The sequence below is a fragment of the Echinops telfairi genome, unplaced genomic scaffold (assembly GCF_000313985.2).
Source record: "Echinops telfairi isolate 266 unplaced genomic scaffold, ASM31398v2 ScPeMD7_3533;HRSCAF=4204_0, whole genome shotgun sequence".
NCBI lineage: Eukaryota > Metazoa > Chordata > Mammalia > Afrosoricida > Tenrecidae > Echinops > Echinops telfairi.
In genome coordinates this window covers 18,591,452-18,600,582 of record NW_022107431.1, presented here as the reverse complement: position 1 = coordinate 18,600,582, position 9,131 = coordinate 18,591,452, and the positions used below count along the sequence as shown (strand labels likewise).

The 9,131-nt window shown below is 40.8% G+C and overlaps 1 protein-coding gene and 1 long non-coding RNA gene across 4 annotated transcripts in view; one reads left to right on the top strand and one right to left on the bottom strand.

Annotated features, from left to right (window-relative positions):
* The first annotated feature begins 346 nt into the window (after positions 1-346).
* LOC123522199 overlaps positions 347-9,131 on the top strand; it is an 18,390-nt gene continuing 9,605 nt past the window's right edge. Inside the window, exon 1 of the long non-coding RNA XR_006680479.1 lies at positions 347-393. This is a non-coding gene — a long non-coding RNA (uncharacterized LOC123522199). The remainder of the gene's footprint in view (positions 394-9,131) is intronic.
* LOC123522198 (retinoic acid early transcript 1E-like) overlaps positions 8,120-9,131 on the bottom strand; it is a 22,069-nt gene continuing 21,057 nt past the window's right edge. For all 3 annotated transcript variants that reach the window (XM_045294503.1, XM_045294505.1, XM_045294504.1), the window contains one exon: positions 8,120-8,473. The gene's annotated coding sequence lies outside the window, so the exon portion shown is untranslated. The remainder of the gene's footprint in view (positions 8,474-9,131) is intronic.

Genomic DNA, 9,131 nt, shown 5'->3' with positions numbered 1-9,131 from the left:
GGGGGCGGGCGGGGTGCAGACAGCGAGCAGAGATGTAAACAGAAGCAACAATGTAGCTGGTCCCCAATCCCTGATCCGTGCCCGTGGAGTTGGGAGGGTTTAGTCCCCACCCTGAGGCTGCGGTGGCCAGTTGTGGCTGTGCTGAGAAAAAGCCCCTGCAGAGGCCTCCCAGACTGTGGGAGAACAGAGAGCAGAGATGTAAACAAAAGCTACGCTGTAGATGAACCCTGATCCCTGCCCGTGGAGCTGCAAGGGTCCAGTTCCTGCCCTGAGGCTGGCAGGGGTAAACTGTGGCTGTGTTGAAACCAAATCTCCCTACAGGCTCCAAATGGTCCCAGCTCCGGCAGAGACAGTGGCAGGGCCAAGGTCAAGCCCCAGCCGACTTTCACTGAGGTAAGCCAAAAGCCCCAAGCCCCTCAAAACCCCGTGGGTCTGTGCCTACTTATCTTTATGATGCTCCTCCTGTGTTCCAGTTGTGTTAAAGTTCCCTCTAAGCAACTCTCCTGGGCTGGATTCTGCGGAGTCCCTCTGGTATGTTGTTAATTGTGCTTTTGTTAGGAGAAATGTTCTGTATATGTTTAAGACATCCAGTTAATTAATTGTGTTTAGTACTTCTGCATCTTTGCTGATTTTCTTTCTAGTTGATTTGTCTTTGCTCCAAAGTGAAATATTAAAGTCTTTAATGTTATGGTTATGGTTTGCCTTTTCAGTTATTTATGTTTTTTGAGAGACTTTCATTGTATGCATAAATATTTATTACTGCTATATCTTATTGATTATGGCTTTCCTTGTTTTGTAATCACCTTTTTGTCTTTCATGATGGCTCTTACTCTGATGTCAATTTTGTCATAAATTAGTATTGCTACTCTCTCTTTTTGTTGACTGACTTAGCATGATACATTTTGTACTGACCCTTAATTTATCAGCTGCTTTTGTTTTTCTATCGGAGGTGTGTTTCTTGTAAGAAGCACATTAATGGCTCATGTTTTGTTACCCATCTACTAGTCTGTCTCTTAACTGGTGAATTTAACCTATTCATATGAAATGTTGTTATTGATAGGCTTTGTAAAGGAATATAACACTATGTATTGACCATTGTTCACCAATATTTACCATAAATAATATATAATTGAATTAACATTCTAAGTATTACAAGGTTATTTTTCCTGGCTTCAGATAAAATAGAACAATTCAATGCTGAGAAGATGGAACCTACATGTAAAGAGTGGGTTGGGATAAAAACAAAACAAGCTGTGCAGGTTAGTGGTTGAGATCACAAGATTGTTTACCCATTTATGCCAGCAGGTCCTAAAATTCAGCATCTCTAATCATCTGTATTAGTCTAGGTACTTTGGAGAAACAAATCCACAGTGACTCATGTATAAGAGAGAGTTTTATGTAAAGAAAAGGTGCATCACGAAAACATCCCAACCCAATGATGCCCAAGCCCACAAGTCCAACATTAACCCATTAACCCAACACCAGTCCACAAAGTCCTCCACCTCACAAAACAGAGGCAATGATGCCTACTGCAGGAGGAAAGCTGAGTCAGTGAACGAATAAGCATCTCAGCACTAGCAGGGGTCTCCACACGGCTGCTCCAGCACCCAGGGCTGCATCGGGATAGGTCCATGTGGCTTCTCCTTGGGGATGTCTTGTAGGAAGTCAATCTTGCAAGCTGAAGCAGGGAACTGCTAAGGCAGCTGCACCCTGGTGCGACCATCACAAAGCAAGAGACCCGAGAACTAGAAAGGCGAGGCACACCACCCATTTATCCCTCCGCCTTTCAATTAGCCCCACATGTGATTATCAGCCAGGCTGGCACAATTAACTAACTCATCATCTTATTAGATTTCAACAGCAAGATTTTAAGACATTCCACGAATCACAACCTTTTAGTGAATATAACACAGGGATTTAAACTTTCTGGAGAGGAATGGCTATTTAAAAAGGACAGATGCCCACTTAACCAAACCTTGCTCGTCTTATTAAAACATACCAATATTAGTCTAGTTTTCTTATTTGAGTGGGGAGATTTTAAGTAGTAGTAAGATTTTTTTCACTCAGGGAATTTTGCAAATTAACAGCTTCATTGCAAACAGTTTCATATGACTCTATATGGATGGATTTCTATACAGATTTGTAAAGTTGTCGAATTAATTACTGGATCATTTATTTAATTTGAAACCTTGTGATTTACAATTCTCCCTTTCCCATTTGACTTGAGGTGATCTATTTTTGAGTTGTTCAGAAGGAAAGGATTCCCAAGACAATAGCGAATATTTGTGGTTGTTAAATGCCACTTTTGTGTAGAATAATTTTGTTTTTGGTGAATGTAAAATAAAGTAAAATGTACAAATGTATTTATTTATACAGAGAAAAAAACAAAGAACCCCAAAAACCCAGCATGGCCCTTAGTCATACAGTATGGATTAAACAAAAGTTCTGACTCAGTAATGACTAAGTAAAATTTTCTAATATTTAGAAAAGCTGTTCTTTAATGCAGTGGAAATAATATATTATGGATCAAATGTTTTTTTCTGATAAATGAAGCAATTACAAAAAGCTTTATTTGTTCAATGTAACTAGTGCTATTGATGCAACAACAGCAAAAAAAACCCAAAGTAACCCCAATAACTCCCCTAATACTACAATACTACTTCAAAATAAACATATCAAAATTTAATTTAGAATATATTTATTTTTCACACTAATAAAGAAACCAGAACTAATGTGAGTCCTGTTTTTCAATTAGCATGAGGAATATATATACTTAAAAAACCAGGACTCACAATTTATATATATATGATGTATATCAATATATATACACACTCACATGTATCAATGTAAACGATTATTGAGTTTCATCTTCTGAACAAGAATGCCACGTTAGTCTCTTTTCATCAGACCCCATTACAATTCTACAATTTGAGAGCATTTCATGCTTGCCTCTTTTGCCAGCACCAAGTCGGCCTCATCTGAATCTTTCCATTCAAGAAAACATGAATTCCCCCAGCTGTATGTGCCACGGTGATTTGATCAGGAGCAAGATCTCAGGCAAAGCCCCAGGGTTTGTTAACATCTCATTTCCCCCCCCTTTGATCTGCTGTCACCAGATCCACTGTCAGATGTGTGATAAGGAAGTTAAATTTAATCTGGGTCTGAAATAATAATAGTAGATGGCAGAATGTGCCCAAGCTTGTGCAAATGTAAGCCTTATTGCAAAATATTCCACTTTTTTTTTTTTGTACATTGTAACTTTTAGAAAAACCACATGCTAGTACAAACAGCTTTTTGGCAAAAACTGCAAGTTAAAGATAATGCAAAGTTCACCTTAAAAACAAAAAAGACACCTGTGTGTTTTATGCTTATAAAAGCATGTCCCAGGTCGAAGCTCAGGGTCCACCCTCAGCACTCGGCAGAGGCTGGGTTTGAACCCAGTAAGCCTCTTTAAGCTGCACTCTGTCTCTGCTCATTTTGTTTATTCAACAACCTGCTTACAGCAAGATGAAGGCTTTCTTTTTGTACCATCTTTTACTCTACCAGCTTTGTGAGAATTAAGAAATGATTCGGTTAGTTCCGGACAATCTAAGTCTTCTTCAGTTTCCCAATTATTATCCCATTGTATTAGACAGGGTTCTCTAAAGAAGCAAAATCAGGACACTTAGGAGTAGATACGAGTGGATAACTTTATATAGTGGAAAGGAATTTTAACAGCAAAGCAGTCCACACAGCAAGTATGGAGGTCCGGCTTTCATGGGTCAGTTAGGATATTGAAGTTCTTTCCAACTTACGCAGCCGCTAGGCCCAAAGGCCAAAGAAGCAGACAATAGAAAGGCGAGGTGATGAAGCATGGTGGAGGCCAGTAGCGCAGCGTGGCAAAGCAAGTCGTGGAGGAAGCGCACGGTGTAGCAATGTGAGGTGGTTGCTGGTGGGGCGGCGTATGGAGGTGTGGCACGATGACAGCAGGCAGCACGCTGCAGCACGGAACAGTACTGCCCTGTGAGGTGGGCCACAGGTGGCGTCAAGTGTGGGGTGTCCCATAGGTAGCACAGCACATGTGATGAAGCAGAGCCACTGGCTTGGGCAGTGCTCTGGTCCAACCAACAAGGAGGAAGAGAGAGAGCAGTGCCCAGGGTCTCACACTCTTCTACCATCATGGAGTCATGAAGCTGCAACTTGATTGACAGGCTTGACTCCACTCCTACATTTTCATAAATCTTCAAGTTGACATAAAATGGTCTAACTACTCCTTCAGATACAGTAATGGGAGCAATGGTTCCCTGAGAGTACAAGAAGAAAGGGGGGAGAGAATGGATAACTGAGAGCAATGAGGACCCGATAAACCCATGGGAGGGGAACAAACAACAGAAGTGCAGGTGAAAGGTACATTAGAGGATGTAAGATATGGCATAATAATAATAACGTATTATTATAATTAGGGTTCCTGGGGGAGGGAGGGGATAAAGAAGAGCTGATATGAAGGAGCTCAAGAAAGAAAATGTTATGAAACTGAGGGTGGCAGCAATTGTACAATTATGTTTGACCTAACTGAAGTATGAATTGTTAGACTAGCTGTAAGAGCTCCCAATAAAATGATTAATAAAAAAACAAATAAAATCATCTAACTACCATAAGCATCTATAGATTCCTTCCCATTCACAACACATCGGTCTGGCCCAGCACCTTTTCTACCACAGATTCCTCAGGTTGACACCGCTTGTCTCCAATTGTCCTACTGTGGCAGCTAGTGTGTGCTGTGATGCTGGAAGCCATGTCACTGGTATTTAAAATAAGAGCAGAGTTGCCCAAAATGAATAGGTTTCAGCAAGGTTCCAGACTAAAACCAGGTGATGAAGGAATAGACTGTGCACAACAGAGGAATTAACCCCCGAAAAACCTTATGAATAGCAATAGGACATTGTTAGAGCCCACAGCCTCTTGAGGAGAAGCAGGGTATGTCAGAGTGCCGGATGATTAGGCCCTGAGGTCAGAAAGCACTGAAAATATGACTGAAGAAGAGCTGCCTTCTCCAAGTCCAGTTGGCCATAACACCAAGGGTGGAGTAAAGCCTTCAGGATCACCATTTGTGGATGGGGCACGACGCAAACAAGAAGAAACAGCTGCAAGTATCAATGAAGAATTGGATCTTGCCCCCAAGCCAGGGAAGAGTTGCCCCATTCCTCTGTGGTGCCAGATCCAGTCCTGAGAAATCCAGCCAGGTATTGAGAGTGAGCCCCTCGCTGGCTTAGTATCACTCCTATCTGTCAGGTACGCTGGATGTGGACTATAACTCTGTCTAACCCAGGGCTTGGGGAACAAGTGGGTTATCCCTCTTCCCCAGGACGGATTTGGTGCCTCGTCCAACTCCCCCAGGCACCTCCCCCCAACCCCTTGCACCACGAGTGTGTTGGCATAGAAGCAGTGGTAGGATTCAAAGACTTTCACAACCAGTCGCTGCTCTAATGACATTTAACTATAAAAAAAGATATACCAAAAGATAATTTATTATTTTATACAGTTAATACTTATATAACAAAAGTGGTATCCCAAACTAGATTATGTTATAACAATTTTAAAATAGTAATAAAAATATTAAATAGGGGAGTGGAAAGGGAGGGGGAAAATGACGAGCTGATATTAAGGGCTCAAGTAGAAGGCAAATGTTTTGAGAATGATGATGGCAACAAATGTACATATGTGCTTGACACAATGGAAGTATGTATGGATTATGATTAGAATTGTATGAACCCCCAATAAAATGATTTAAAAAATATATGTATTAAATAATACCTGACAAAAAAACAATACAACTGTGATTTAAGGTATTTCCACATTGCTTCTTGGTTGGCACCCTGACTTGCGATATTCTTTGCTTCTGTGCTAGCATCCTTGGCTGCATGATGATCCTTAGTCTTCTTTTCACTATAAGAATCAGATCCCATTCTTTAAGAGGTAGGCAGTAGTCATTGTATTTGATATATTAAAAACAGGTGACTTCTCTTCTCTGAACATATTATGTTGACCTTTGAAAAGCTCCTTTCTGGAAGAAGCACATCAGCCTATGTGATCATGAGGTGTCAACAGGATCAAGTAGCAGGCATCAGAAGACCCAAAGCAAACAATCATATCGATGCAAACTATGGGGGAGGGGTGGAGTGGAAACCCAAAGTCCATGTGTAGACAATTGGACATCCCCAATGGTCACAAGGAAAGGACAAGCAAGCCAGGGTGCAGTATAACACTGACAAAACATACAACATTCCTCTAATTCTTTAATGCTTCCTTCCCTCCCCCCCAACTATCATGACCCCAGTTCTACCTCACAAATCCGGTTTGACTGGAGAATGTACACTTGCACAGAGGTCTCAACACATGGAATCCAGTACAGATAAACTCCTCAGGAATAATAATGGGAGTATCAATATCATGAGGGGAGGGGAAGGCAGGGGGGAGAAAGGAGGAACCAATCGCAATGATTGATGTATACCTTTCCCCCCAGGGTGACAAACAACAGAAACATGGGCGAAGGGAGACAGCGGACAGTGTAAAATATGAAAAAAATAATATTTTGTAATTTATCAAAGGTTCAAGAGGGTGGGAGGGTGGGAGAAGAAGAAAAAAAAATAGGAGCTGATAACAAGGACTCAATTAGAAAAATGTTTTGCAAAGGATGATTTCAACATATGTTCAAATGTGCTTGACACAATGGATTGTTATAATAGCTGTAAGAGCCCCCAATAAAATGACTGAAAAAAGAAAAGAAAAGCTCCTTTCTACTTCTGCTGGACTTACAGCAGTTATTTTGACAATATTTTTGACTCTTTGAACACTTTCAGAATTTGCATATTTCTGGGAATTTTTTCAGAACATTTCCCACAAAATCTTGATAATCATTAATGTCAAGTTGGTGATTTAAAATGTCGCTGAATATAAGCAATTGTTCTTCAGCTGCTTCCCATGGAACTAGCACTTCTTGAATATTCCAGTAATCTGGTTCCAGAAAATTGAGAAATTGTAATTTATTTCTGTTTTAAAACTGGCTAAACTTATTTCTAAAGGTTCACAATCCATTAGCCTTTTTCCCCCCAAACCCATTAAAATAGCCCAACAAATTGATGACTTTCTACAAATTTTATATATTTGAGGATTACAGCAGTATTAATTTATCAATTTTTTTAGCCTTTGAAATCTATATTTCTATTGGTTCCCTGAGGGTGTAGCGGTGCTGAGGTGGGCTGCTAACTGCAAGGTCAGCCATTGAAACCTGAGGGAGACAGACAGACAGACAGACAGACAGACAGGGCTTTCTACCCCTGTGAACACAGTCTCAGAAACTCCCAGGGGCAGTTCTCCCCTGCCCATAGGGGTCGCTATAAATTGCATCCACTCAGTGGCAGTGAGTGGATTTTGTTTCTATAGGTTCACGGTGTCCTGCCTTCCTATAGGTTTTACCCATAAGCGAACACCGGTGAACTCATACCATGTGGGACTTTGGGACATAACACAAAGCCGAAACAGCTTGCCACCCTCTGATTGTTTGGCAGTTTGTCTCTTTGGGTCATATGTTTGTTTACTGAAGAAACAGACACAAGGGAATAAAAATGTAGCACTTCTCCCAAAGTATACTGAATTTCGTGGAATGACTAAGTACATAGAACACGCATACTTCTAATTTTTCCTCTGGATAGAGTGAACATTACGACGGGCGCTTAGAATACACCGTTGTCCAGATGAACATTAAAAAAAGGAATGTCATTTTGTGATTTCCACATGAGGTGGCTGCCCAGCCACACACCTGACAGAGAACCTTGATTACAAGTGCCGTTTCAACAACCAGTTTGGCAAACTCAAAAAATGAGGTATCTGTTCTTCTGAACATGTGTGAAGAGGCCACATCCCCCGACTGTGTAGCCGAACTAGGGTCTGTTGGTCTTGGTGCTGGGACCGTTGTGCAGACAGACCATGCTTGAGCTCATCTCTTCCCCGAAAACTCAGCTGATGTTCTGAAACCGGCGTGGGTGGGGGTGGGGGGGTTACTCCAAGGCCTTACTGCGGGGCAACCAAGAGTCCTTGGCTTTTTTTTTTTTTTTTTTTATTCCTCATACTGGTTCCCTTTCTCTGAATTACCAGGCAGCATCTGGTACAGGTTTTTGTTCTTCCAGGGAAGTTCAGAAAATAGGTTTTCAAGTCTTTTTTTTTTAATGAGGAGAGTTTTTATTAATTCATTTGTTTTTACAGAGCCTCTGCTATGTTGCCATGTTTTTTCCCAATTTGAACAGTGACTTTTCTGCATCCATGATATTGTCCATTCCATAGAAAGGCGAGACAATGTAATGCGGAAGTTATCTAACAATTTTTAGTAAAGTAATTTTTTTGTTATAAAATACCATGAAAGTCAAGTACTGTTGATTGGGATTCAGAAGAGGACATGGAACAAGAGATATTATTGCTGATATCTGGTGGATTTAGCCTGAAAGTAGAAAAAATGAGAAAGATGGTTAGTTGTGTTTTTTTTCATGATTTAACATATTTTATTAAATATTAAAATGCAGTAAGGCAATTCCTGTTTAAGACACTTGAAATTACATGTAATAAATAGACTGGCTCCACACCTGGCATATTGCACCCCTACTTTTCTTCTCAAATTACTCTAAGGGACTCAAAAAGTTATTTCAAAAAACTGACCAGTAGTTTCTCTTAAAAAAAAAACACCCCAACAACTTGAAGTTCTGATGACTACTAAGTATTAATAGCTTACAATACAAACTACTGACAAGGACGTGGGAGACCACCCTTCCCGTTGTTTCCTTTTCCTGCATTTCTGCTCTTGAACCCATTCATTACGGGTCAGCTGAAAGCATCCTTGGTGAGGACGAGCGGATGTGATCTCTAAGGCAGGGAGGGTGTATTAGTCTAGGTACTTTGGAGAAACAAATCCACAGCGGCTCATGGATAAGAGAGAGTTTTATGTAAAGAAAAGGTGCATCACGAAAACATCCCAACCCAATGCTGCCCAAGCCCACAAGTTCAACATTACCCATAAACCCAACAACAGTCTGCAAAGTCCTTCACCTCACAAAACAGAGGCAATGATGCCGACTGCAGGAGGAAAGCTGAGTCAGTGAACG